The following is a 12,622-nucleotide window of genomic DNA, read 5'->3' on the forward strand; positions in this document are numbered from 1 at the left end:
CCAGACCCACACCAGCAACAGATCCTCCCCACCTGCGGGACCACACCGGAGGGCACTGGGCAGCGCCTCGTCCTCACGGCAAGAGCTCTGGGCTGCCTGCCTGACAACCCCTCTCTACCCTTCCCACATGCGTGAGGGGCGGTAGCTGCAGGCAGCTTCTTGACGGGCAGTGAAATATTTCACCTTCCTCCAGCGCAGCAGAAGTGCTCAAGGATCCTGAGCCCCCCACAGACCAGCACCTTCAGACCCCAGGTTACACAGAGGACCCCGTGGCCTCCGTCCACTGAGTCCAAAACTAGCACAGGCCCTGGACTTGGGGCCTGTGAGGATCCCTGGGAGCTCCCTGATTCATCTCTCCGTCCCCCAAGCCTGGCTTGGGGCCCCTGCTTGGGAGAAGGCTGCCGGCCTGAATGAATGAAGGGATAAGGGAGGCCGTGGTTTGCCGTGACGGCCGCTGCTCGGCATGGATTCTGGGATCGCCAGGGCCTCCCAAGTCCACAGAGGGGCCAGAGCAGGCTCTGATGAAGGTAATGGGAAGTGGGGGTCTGGGGTCCCCAACAGCAGCAGCTCCTAGCTGACCTCAGAGGCTGACCTCAGAACAAGATCTCAGACCGCAGCCTGGGGTGTGGAGCCTTTTTATGTTCTAAACACCACCACAAGAAATGTCCACAGTGGGCAGCGGCGGGGTGGGGCAGGGCGTTTCAATGTTTCCAGGCTCCTTCCCTTCCCAAGGCACTCGACAAAGCGGCCCTGACACCTTAAGCCCCGTGGGTCAGATGTGGCTTGGCCCTGGGGAGCCCGAGGCCCAGAGACAGCTTGAAAGGCTTCTCTCTGGGAAACACGTTTCCGCTCTCAGAGTTAAAATCACGTGAATCACAGAACTGATGGATGGCCCTGCTCCCAAAAGTCAGTCACAGCACTCCAGTGACAGTGCCACCCTCCCCGTCCTGGCCCTTCCCTGGAGCTGGCCACGCTGGGGCTCCATGCGAGTGAAAACCCTTCCCATCTTTGTTCAGCCTGGCAAACTTCTCCTCATTAGCCCTGGAGGCGGAGGAAAAATCTATGGAATAAGGGAGCCCTCTGATAATGGCCCTATTGTGAGGGTGACCCCGGAGGGAAGGCGAACAGAGACTCCCAGAGTCTTGCTGACAAGCGGACTTTGTCTTCCTGCGGCAGCTCCTCGCAGAAAAGATGGAGGGAAAAGGCTCCATTTTGGAAACAGGGAAAAATCAACAGGAGAAAAAAAAAATGTGTCAATGAGGAATCTGTTTTCTGGGAAAAGACACACTTCTTCATTCCCCTTCAGATGCGTTTTGGGCCAAGTAAGCTTGTCAGTTCTTTGCAGAGAAGCTATTTTGAGAAGCATTAACCTTAATTCTCATGGCAGCAAAAGTCTTCCACAAATCGTGTCCTCATTTGGGGTAAAATGGCCATCGAGAGAGAGGGTGGCTTTTGTGCCGACAGGGGGCCGGAGAAAGGCATGAACCGCAAAGGTAGTTCGAGGGGGCCCTGCTGGTGGAAGGCTCCGGGCCCTCCGTGGCCGGACAACCTCTCCCACAAGCCACGGTCCTCATTCAGGACACGGGAGCCGGATGGAATTCACTCCCCCAGTTCCAGGGAATAAGAAAGGAATTCTGAGATGACAAGCAGTGGGCCAGAGCCTGGGCATGACCCCAACCCCAAAGAAGCCCTGAGGCCACCCAAGACCCCAAGGGAGGAAGCCGGCTCTTCCTCTGTCCCACGATGGGGTTTGTGGTCCTGGAATCCTGAGACCATCAGGCCACCTGGAGGCTCCAGGAAGCCAGAGAGGCAGGACAGAGCGGGGTCCAGCTTCACGACGCGGCGAACGGCAGGCAGTCCTCCGCGTAAGAGCCGTGCGCCAGCCCCAGGGCAGCCTGTCTGTCACAGCCCCAAGCTGGAAAGGGCCCGAATGTCCACCGCTGGTGCCTGCATGAACTTTGGAAAGGAACAAAGACCTCCCAAACGAGAACTGGGGAGGCCACTCACTCAGAGCTGGCTGCGGCAAGGTGGGCAGCCGCCACTGACTGCCTGGCAAAGCCTCCCAGGCAGGCAGGGGAGCGGCGAGCTTCAGAGCGGAAGCCTCCAGGTAAGCCCCGATGGAGGCTGCTGGCCTGAGGGGCTGGAGGCAGACCAGGGGCAGGCGTCCCTCCGGGCTAGGACGAGGGAGGGCCTGTGTAGAGTTGGAATATGAGTCGGAAGTGGGGACGAGAGTGAGGGAAGCCGTCGGTCGCTGATCAGCTGCCGGCCACCTGGGGCTGGCTGCCGCAGCTGTGACTGTTTTCATTGCTGCCGACCGTGGGCCAGAGTTCTTCTGTTTTTTTAATAATGTTTCATTATTACAGCCGTTTGAGGTTCACAACAACATTGATCAGAAGGTGCACAGATGGCCCCATGCGCTTCCAGCCCCCCTACACACTCAGCCTCCCCCACTATCACCGTCCCCCACCAGAGCGTGCCTTCATCGCCACGTGAACCTGCATCCACGTGGCCTCACCCACAGTCCCCACCAGGGCTCACTCTTGGTGGACATTCTGTGGGTTTTGGCTAAGATGGAAGGGCGTGGGTCCACCCCGTCAGCATCATGCAGAGGGGTTTCACTGCCCCTAAATCCTCTGGGTTCTGCCTCTCCGTCCCTGCCTCCCGCAACCTAGGCAACCGGCCCTTCACTTCTCCACAGCGTTGCCCCAGCCAGGACGCCACGTCACGGAGATCACGGCGTGGAGCCTTTTCAGACTGGGCTCTCTCACTCAGAAATACGCATTTAAGACGCCTGCCTGTGTTTTCTTTTTTCTTTCTTTCTTTCTTTTTCTTTTTGAGAGGCAGTCTTGCTCTGTGGCCCAGGCTGGAGTGCAGCGCTATAGCGGCGTGACCTCGGCTCACTGCAGCCTCTGCCTCCCAGATTCCAGTCATCCTCCTGCCTCAGCCTCCACGCTCCACCATGCCCGGTTAATTTTTGTATTTTTAGTAGGATGTGATTTCCGTGTCATAGGATAAAAGTGTGTTGATCTTTGTAAGAAAACACCAAACTCTTCCAGAATGGCTGCACCGTTTTGCGTCGGAAGTGGGGTTCCTGCTGCTTCCCACCCTCATCAGCACGTGGCATCGTCTGCGTTCTGGATTTGGGCCGTGCTGACAGGCGTGTGGCAGCATCGCACGGGTGCTCTGACCTGCAGGCCCCTGATGCCGCGACGTGCCGCATCTCCCCACGGCTTCCTTGCGCTCTGGCGAGGGTCCGTTCAGGTGGGCCGCTTTGCCGAGCGTGTTCTGGTCCTGCACATGGTCTGGCTTTGGTGCGTTCCGCCTCTGGAAACAGTGGTGCCTCTGCTAGGAGGAAGGCCGCTCAGCAATGGCGGGACAGGCGCTGCTGCAGGCCCCAAAGCCGCGTGGCCGAATCTCTAAGCCAGTGTCCCGGCGACGGGAGCCACGTGCTGGAAGGTTCTGGGCAACTGACATGTGGAAAAGGCAAAGCCACAGGATGGGGCTCAGATCCGGGATGGGGGCATGGGGCAGGGGACGGGCTGTGGCAGGCACGGCAAGGCTTCCAGGGTGACGGACAGGGTGACGGACGCGATCGTGGTTACACAGTTAGACGTTCATTAAAACTCATCTCGCTGTACATTTTCAAAGGGTGATTTTATTGCATGTAAATGGTGCCCCCAGTAACCTCATTTGTCAAAAACTGTGTGTCCCGCCCACCCCCACGTTAAGGCTGGGGTCTATCACAGAGCCACGGTTCCCGGAGGTCCTGGTACAGCTGAAGGCAACACTTCACACCCAGGCTGCCCCCGCCCCCAGACACACACTCCTACGCCAACCACCCAGCCCTCCCTTGGAGAGGCCCTTCCCCAACTAAGGCCAAGCTGACCAGCAGCAAGCCCAGTGGGCTCTCGAGACTAGGGACATGGGGCTGGGAGGAAGGGTGAGTGGCAAGGAGCAGAAAGGGCCTGTGGTTTTGCCAAGGGCCAGAGCTGTGGGCTCCAGCCTTGCCTGGCCTCAGGCCTTCGGGGCACATCGACCTCCAGGCCCTCCCAGCCATCGAGGAGCTTCTGAGCAGACTTTCTGCTTGATATCATTGACAGAGTTCAAAAACACACAGAGCTGTCGGCGTTGATGCTTGTATGTGCCTGTAGCAGCGAAGCGAAAACGTGATATGAGATGGACAAATACCAAATTCGGAGGCTGGGTTTCCAACAGGAAGAAAGGGAGGTGGTGGGCTGGGGGTCGAGGGAGTGAAGCGTGGACAGTCGGCTCCAGTTGTATGTGTGGTTGTAGAAGCTTCAGGGTCCTCTAAATCACCTGCGGGCCATTTGCGGAGAGTGACAGAGGAGAGAGAGAATGAGACACAGGGTCACTGTCACATCACCTGTCTGTGTTTGTTGAGATGGAGTCCCGTCCTGTCTCCCAGGCGGGAGTGCAGTGGCGCGACCTCACTGCAGCCTCCACCTCCCGGGTTCACGCGATATTCTCCTGCCTCAGCCTCCTGAGTAGCTGGGATTACAGGCACCTGTCACCACGCCCAGCTAATTTTTGTATTTTTAGTACAGACAGGGTTTCACCATGTTGGCCAAGCAAGTCTCAAACCCCTGACCTCAAGCAATCCGCCCACCTCGGTCTCCCAAAGCACTGGGATTACAGACCGGAGCCACCACGCCCCGCCTACATCCTCTGTTACAGCTTCTGTTGTTGCCTCACTGGGCTAGTCAGGCCGACGCTGAGTGGTCCTTGCCAGGCTCACAGTCCCAAAGAGAAAGTCATCCACTCTCCAGCGTTAGGGCTGCCGTGAGCTCTCGGGGGCCCCTGCAGCATCGAGCAGGTGACCTTTGGTTTCTACATCAGATTTTTATTTTCACAGGTATTAGGTTGGGTCAAATGCTTCCTCCTCACTTATTGAAAAGTCATATGATTTTTCTCCTTGGCTGTTAATGTGGCAAGTTACACTGACTGATTTTCAATTGTTAAACCTTGCATTCCTAAGACATGCCTCACTCGATCGTGAGATGCTGTTCATTATATAAAAGCTGTTTTCGATTTAATATGAAAGATTTCTGTACCTATATCCATGAGGAATATTAGTCTATAATTTTATTTTCTTATGACTTTTTAGTAATGGTGTTACAGCAATACTGGCCTCATGAAATGAGCTGAGAAATGTTTCTTCTTCCTCAAGTTTCTGAAAGAGGCGATGCAAAATCGGTATTTCTTCCTTTTGATTGAAGGTTCAACTGAATTCACCAGTGATGTCATGAGGGCCTGGAGTGTTCTTTGTGTAAAGTTGTTATTTTTTTTCAATTAAGAATTCTTGGCCAGGTGTGGTGGCTCACACCTGTAATTCCAGCACTTTGGGAGGCCAAGGCAAGTAGATTACGAGGTCAGAAGTTCAAGACCAGCAGGAGAATGACTTGAATTCAGGAGGCAGAGGTTGCAGTGAGCTGAGATCGCACCACTGCACTCCAGCCTGGGTGACAGAGCCTAAGACTCTGTCTCCCAAAAAAAAATTATTACCATAAGTTTAGGAATAACAAAATAAAACACAGGCCCTGTGCAGTGGCTCTCATCTGTAATCCCAGCACTTTGGGAGGCTGCGGCCAGCAGATCATTTGAGCTCAGGGGTTTGAGACCAGCCTGGGCAACACGGCGTGACCCAGTCTCTACAAAACATTTTAAAATTAGCTGGATGTGGTACATGCCTGTGGTCCCAGCTACTTGGGAGGCTGAGGCAGGAGGACTGCTTGAGTCGGGGAGGTCAAGGCTGCAGAAAGCTGTGATTGTGCCACCATACTCTGGCCTGGGTGACACTGAGATTCTGCCTCAAAACACAATAGTAATAAGAAATAAAACGTAAAATTGTAGGTCTTCAGTAGATACAGTGCTATTTCAATTTCCTGTCTGTTTTTATGCCAGTTTGGATGATTTGTGTCATTTAAGGAACACGGCCATTTCAGCTAAGTGACTGAATCTACTGGCAAAAGGTTACTCAGAATATTTTCTTATCATTTTAACGTCTGCGGGATCCGCAGTGTGGCCATCTTTCTGTCCTGATATTGGTCATTTGAGCCTTATCTCTTTCGTTTGTAATCTAGGGTTATCAATGTCATCAATCTTTTAGAAGACAGCCTTTTATTTTACTGATTTTGCTCCATTGTTTCTCATGGCACTGACTTCCATTGATTTATTATTTAATTTATTTTGGCTTTAATTTGCACTAATCTTTTTTTTCATTTGAAGATGAAAGCTTAGATCAATTTTAAGCGCGTCTTCTTTTCTAAAAAGCATTCAAAGCTATCAGTTGCCCTCTAAGCACACGTGAGGGGCACTCCACACATTTTGATATTATGTATTTTCATTATAATTCACTTCAAATATTTTCTAATTTCTCCTGCAATTCCTTCTTTGACCATCAGGTTGCTTAAAAGTACCTTGTTTAATTTTCCAATATTTAAGAATTTTTCCGATAGCATTTTGTGACTGGTTTCTAATTGAGTTGTCGGAAAACATACTCTGGTATTTCAGTCATTTTAAATGCATGCAGGCATGTTTTATGGCCTAACATATGGTCTGTCTTGTGTGTATTTCATGTGTACTTGAAAAGAATGAGAGTTCTGGAGTTGCTGGGCATGGTGCTCTATAAATGTCAATTAGATCAAGCTGGCTGACAGGGTCGGTCAGGTGCTTTATATACCCCTGGTGACCTTTCTCTCTAGTGTCCTCTCTGTTGTTGGGAGCAAGTGCTGACATCTCCATGCATGACTGTGTCTCTGGTCTCCTTTCAGTTTACTCAGGGGCCATCTGCTCTTGCACGTATTTTGAAACTCTGTTATTACGTGCATACATGCTTAGGACTGTCTCTTGACCAATTGAATCCTCTATCATTACGAACTGTCCCTTTCCCCATGGCAAGATTCTGAAATCTGCTTGTGCCTGCTAGCAGCATCACCATGCCTGCTTTCTTCTGAACTAGTATTTGCACGCATGTCTTTCACTTTCTTTTTACTCTCAGCCTGTGTCTTCACATTTGAGTCACCCTGGTAAGCATCCTGTCATTGGGTCTTGCTGCTTCTCCAGGCTGACAATCTCTATCTTTTAATTGGTGTGTTTAATCCATTCACATTTAATATAATTATTGATATGGTCAGATACAGGCTACCATCTTGCTATTTGTTTTCTATTTGTCAGGTCTGTTTTTTGTCTTTTTTTTTTCTCTCTTTCCCTGCCTTCTTTTGGATTAGTATTTTCTAGGATTGAATTTTCTCTTCTCTCTGGGCTTATTAGCTATAGCTCCTCATCTTAATTTTTAGTGTCTGATCTAAGGTTTTCAGTATTTGCCTTTAATTTATCATTATCTGTCTTTAAGTGATATTATACTCACTGCAAAATACACAGACTTTACTCTGGTATATTTCTATTCTCTCTTCCCGGCTTTTGTGCTTTTAATAAACATACAACTGTCTAATATATTTCACTTTTACATATAAATTTGACGACGCACTGTCATTATTTTCATGTTAGTCTCTGATCTTTTAAAGAAATGTTTTGAATCACAGAAAAAAGTCTCTCGCATTTATTGACATGTCTGCAATTTCCAGCGGGTTTCTACTCCTTCTGCAGACCTGAACTTATATTTGGTGCATATTCTTTTGCCCTGAAAAGATTCCTTTGACATTTCTTACAGTGTAGGTCTACTGGTGATGAATTTTTTCAGCTTTTGCCTTAAAATGTCTTTATTTTATGTTCATTTTTGAAGGATATTTTCACGGGAAATGGACATCTTGGTTGACAGTTTGTTTTCTTTCAGCACTTTAAAGATGTTGTTCTAACTCTCTCAGCTTTCAGGGTTTCTGATGACAAGCCAGCACTTATTTCTGTCTTTATTCCCTTAAGATTTTTCCCTCTGTCACTGGTTTTCAGCCATTTCGTTACGAGGTACCTTGGTGTGGTCTGTGTGGCATGGGTGCTGCGTTGACATCTTTGTACTTACTCTACTTTGTTATAAGGCCCTTGGAGCTGTGGATCTGCCAGTTTTTGTCATATTCGGAAGTTTTTCAGCCATTCTCTCTTCTTCTTCTTCTTTTTAAGGCAGAATCTTGGTCTGTCACCCAGGGTGGAGTACAGTGGCTCAGTCAGGGATCACGGGATCCTCGGACTCCCTGGACTCAGGCGATCCTCCCACCTCAGCCTCCCAAGTAGCTGGGACTCGGCATGCATCACCATGCCTGGCTCATTTTTGCATTTTTAGTAGAGGCAGGGTTTCACCATGTTGCCCAGGCTGGTCTTGAACTCCTGGCCTCAAGTGATCTGCCCACCTCAGTCTCCCAAAGTACGGGGATTACAGGCGCGAGCCACTGCACCCAGCCACTTTTTAAAATACATTTTCTCCACTCTGTCCTTGTCCCTTTCCGAGCCTCCAGTCGCACATGCTGTTAGACTGCTCGATAGTGTCTCACAGGTCACCAAGGCTGCGTGCTTCTTCCCTAGGCTTTTCCTCTGTGTGCTTCAGTTTCAATAACTTGTATTGTCCTGGCTTCACGTTTCTGATCATTTTCCTCCGTAGTTTAATCTGCTGTTAATCTCATCAGTAGAGTTTTGGTTTCATACATTGTATATTTTCATCCTTAGAATTTCCATTCGATCCATTACTATACTTTTCTTCTCTCCTTTGACTATGGTCATGGTTTCCTGTAAACCCTTCGGGGATACACACACACACACACACACACACACACACATATGCATACACACATACACACACATACACACACATACACCCATACACATGCATACACACACATACACACACATACATATGCATACACATGCATACACATGCATACACATATACACATACATACACACACATACACACATACACCCATACACATGCATACACACACATACACACACATACACACACATACACACATGCATACACACACATACACACATGCATACACACATACACACACACATACATATGCATACACATGCATACACATATACACATACATACACACACATACACACATACACCCATACACATGCATACACACACACACACACATACGCACATACACACACATACACGCACACACACACATACACACACACACACACATATATATTTTTTTTTTTTCCTGAAACAGGCCCCAGGATAGAGTGTAGTGTAGTGGTGCGAGCTCAGCTAACTGCAGCCTCAAACTCCTGGGCTCAAGTGATCCTCTCACCTCAGTCTCCTGAGTAGCTGGGATGCCAGGTACATGCCACCTTGACCAGCTAATTTATTTATTTTTTGTAGAGATGAGGTTTCACCCTGTTGCCCAGGCTGGCCTTGAACTCCTGGACTGAAGCAATTCACCACTTCAGCCTTTCAAAGTGCTGGGATTACAGGTGTGCGCCACCATGCCCAGCTGATCCTTGGGCGTATTTTTGGTCATTGTTTTAAATGCCTTCTCTGCAAATCCTGCTGTCCGTGTCATTCCTGGATCTGTGTCTACTGACCGATTTTGCTCCTAGTTATTTGTCACAGGTTCTTGCTCCTGCCTCTTCACGGGTCTCGCAACTTTGCATCGGGTGTTGGAGGTTGTCAGTGTCAAATTGTTTCTGGATTTTATCGACCTCCTTTTCGAGAATGTTGGGTTTTTCGCTGACAGGCAGTTAATTCACTTGCGGATCTGCCTGGTCCTTTCAGGGCATGCCTCGAACCTTCGTTAGGTCAGGTGTACAGGAGATGTCACCCAGAATTCCTTCGGCCCTTCCCCTGGGACAGGGCCTTCATGAGTATCTACTGAATATTCTGGGTGGGCAAGATTTTTTTCCTCTGTGGCTGTTTTCAGCCATTTCATGATGAGGGGCCGTGGTGTGGTCTGCTTCCTGCAGACGCTGCTCTGACTCCTTTGTATCATTCTACGTCCCTTTGAGGTTCTTGGGTCTGCGGATCTGACTTTTTATCATATGTGGAAATTTTTCAGCCGTTCTTTTTTGAGACGGAGTGTCGGTCAGCCACCCAGGCTGGAGTACTGTGGCTCGATCTCGGCTCACGGGAGCCTCGCGCTCCCCAGGCTCAAGCAATCGTCTCACCTTAGACTTCTCAGTAGCTGAGGTCAGCGAGGGCTCTTCCCTCCCAGTGGTGGGTGTTCCAGCACCCCCTGGCCTGGTGTGACCTCTGGCAGACGCTCTGCCCACACAGCCCCTGCCCCCCGCTAGTCCCTGGCTTCATGGGATCCCACCCTTCTTATGCACAGCTCAGTATTCAGCCTCTGGCAGTATTCAGGTGGACCCCGTGGGGATTTGGGGGCTCCCGTGCACTGCTGCCTCCTCTCCAGGACTCTCTCCACAGTCCTCGGCCTCCTTGGCTTCCCAACTCTGTCCCCGCAGCCCAGTGAGGCCACTGGGCTTCTTAGCCAAAGGCTTACTTGCTTCTGTCTCACAGAAGTTTCCGTCTCTGCCACCTGTTGCCCAATGTTAGAAACTGTTGTTTCTCATATTTTTTGTTCCGTTTTTGAGTTGTTTGTGGTGACAGACGAGTCTGGTACCGACTACTTCGTCATGGAGAAAATACCTGACATGTTTCAAATTCTCAGCTTGGGGAAGACACGTGGGGTTGCTTTGATATCTGTTGAGTGACATGCACGTCTCGAGACCTGAAATGGTCCCTTATGATGACTAGGGATCCTGGGCTGTGGCGTCAGACAGACCTGGGCTCTAACTGCGGCTGGGCCACTTACCAGCCAGGTAACAAGGGGCAACACATTCCTCCTCTCACTTACATGGGGACCCGACGGCATCTGAGGGGCTTCTGTGAGAATTCAGCAGGGTGACGCAGGCAGGGGCCAGAGTGAGGCTGGGCACACAGCGGGTGCTTCATGGGAAGTAATGACCCTCGCTACTTTAGGGTACAAGGCGGAGCAGTATTTGCTCCCTAAACCCAACCCCCTGCCCACCAGCCCCGGTTCCCTCACCGCCCCTCCCCCACCAGCTGGACGCCCCAGCCATGGGCCCCGAACACCAGCACAGAGGCGTCTCTGTCCTCAACCCCCTCACAGCCACGCCATCCGGCCTTTTCCCCACTGCACGAGCGGGAAAGGACGCCCACGAAACTGCAGTGGCTCACAGGACAGCCCAGCGTTGAGGGCCTGAGGACGGAGGGCCGCCATGGCCTTTCCTCCAGCCGGTGTGCTCCGAGGGCCCCAGGGAGGGAAGAGAGCAGGTGGGGGCTCTCCGGCAGGGAGGACAAACCCACCCCACAGCCTCAGTCCACCCTCAGCCCTGGGCACCCGGGAAGGCCAAGGAAAAGGCCTCCCGGGGGGCTGCTGGCTTCAGGCACCACCTAAGGCCACAGGCTGTCCGCCCTGTGGCCCCATGGCTGAGCAAAAGCTTGGAAAACTCATAGCAAGGCCTGCAGAGCTCAGGCCACCTCGAGTCGAAGGGAAGGAGCGAGGCTCCTGCAGGTAGCAAGCGCCGCCCACCCCATAGCAATGCTTGGTGGCTGTTAGGCTTGGGGGACCCACATCTTCTCCCCGGTTGGCGACATGGGAGGGGAATCCCTCAGGGCAGGCAACACGCTGAGCCGCAGGCTCTGGGTTCGATCGAGCACAGTGCTGCAGAGCGCGCCACAGGCGTACCCGGCTGGCATGCCTCCCTGGGCGCTTTCTCTTTGCAGCCCCGTAGGTCTCAAGCCCGTTCCTCCCAGCCTCTCCCTTGGGCCTCGCGCCAGGGCGGTCTCCCGTATCATCATCAGGCCCTCATTTACAGCAGAGGTGACAGAGGCAGAGAAAGGTCCAGCCACCAGCTCAGGAGACATCGCCAGCAAGGGGACTGTCCCAAGTGCACACTGAGTGGCCTCTGGGAGCCAGCAGAACATGGAGAGACAGAGCCAGACCCAGGGTGGCTGGAGGGACAAGCAGGGGCTGGACAGAAGGTGTGGGATGCAGGGCAACCCGGAGGCAGCTTCTCAGAGGGTTTTATGGGAAAGCACTCAGCGGGTGTTGGGAACCTGGATCCCACTGAGTGGCCTGGTACAAGGCTCCCGCCTCCGCACTGGGCCTCAGTGACCCCACTGCACCCCAGTCCTCACAGGTCAAGGCTCCAAACACCCTAGCTCCCTCCTGCGGGGTAGGTCTTGTCAGTGCAGTACCCATCAAGGACTCAGGGGGGCAGCAGCCACCCGCCTTTCCCAGGAGCTGCCAGAGACAGGTGGCTTCAGGTGGAGGGGGAAGCCCACAGGGGTCAGCTCTTAGCGCCTCCGTCATCCCCTCAGAGGGGGATGGCCCATTGGACCCGTCCCTGAGGCCAGCCTGTGCCCTGCTCAGGTGGCACCTGACACCCAGGCAGCCCCTGCCACAGGGCAGACATTGGGGGACTCGTGGGTGGGGCGACCAGTGCAGGAGAGGCCACAGGAGCGCCAGGCAGGCTGCCCCTCTAGCCATGACACCTGAGAAAATGCCAAGTGACAGCCCCAGAGCCTGCAACGGGACCTCACGGCCACCCAGCCCAGGGAGGCAGGTGCGGGAGGAGGGCGGCCAGTGCCCTCTGGCTGGCCCACCGGTGCCCGGCCCATGCCCCAAGGCCTGGGGTCAGTGAGGGATGCTGGTGGAAGCTGACCCAAAGC

The sequence above is a fragment of the Saimiri boliviensis genome, chromosome 11 (genome assembly GCF_048565385.1).
Source record: "Saimiri boliviensis isolate mSaiBol1 chromosome 11, mSaiBol1.pri, whole genome shotgun sequence".
NCBI lineage: Eukaryota > Metazoa > Chordata > Mammalia > Primates > Cebidae > Saimiri > Saimiri boliviensis.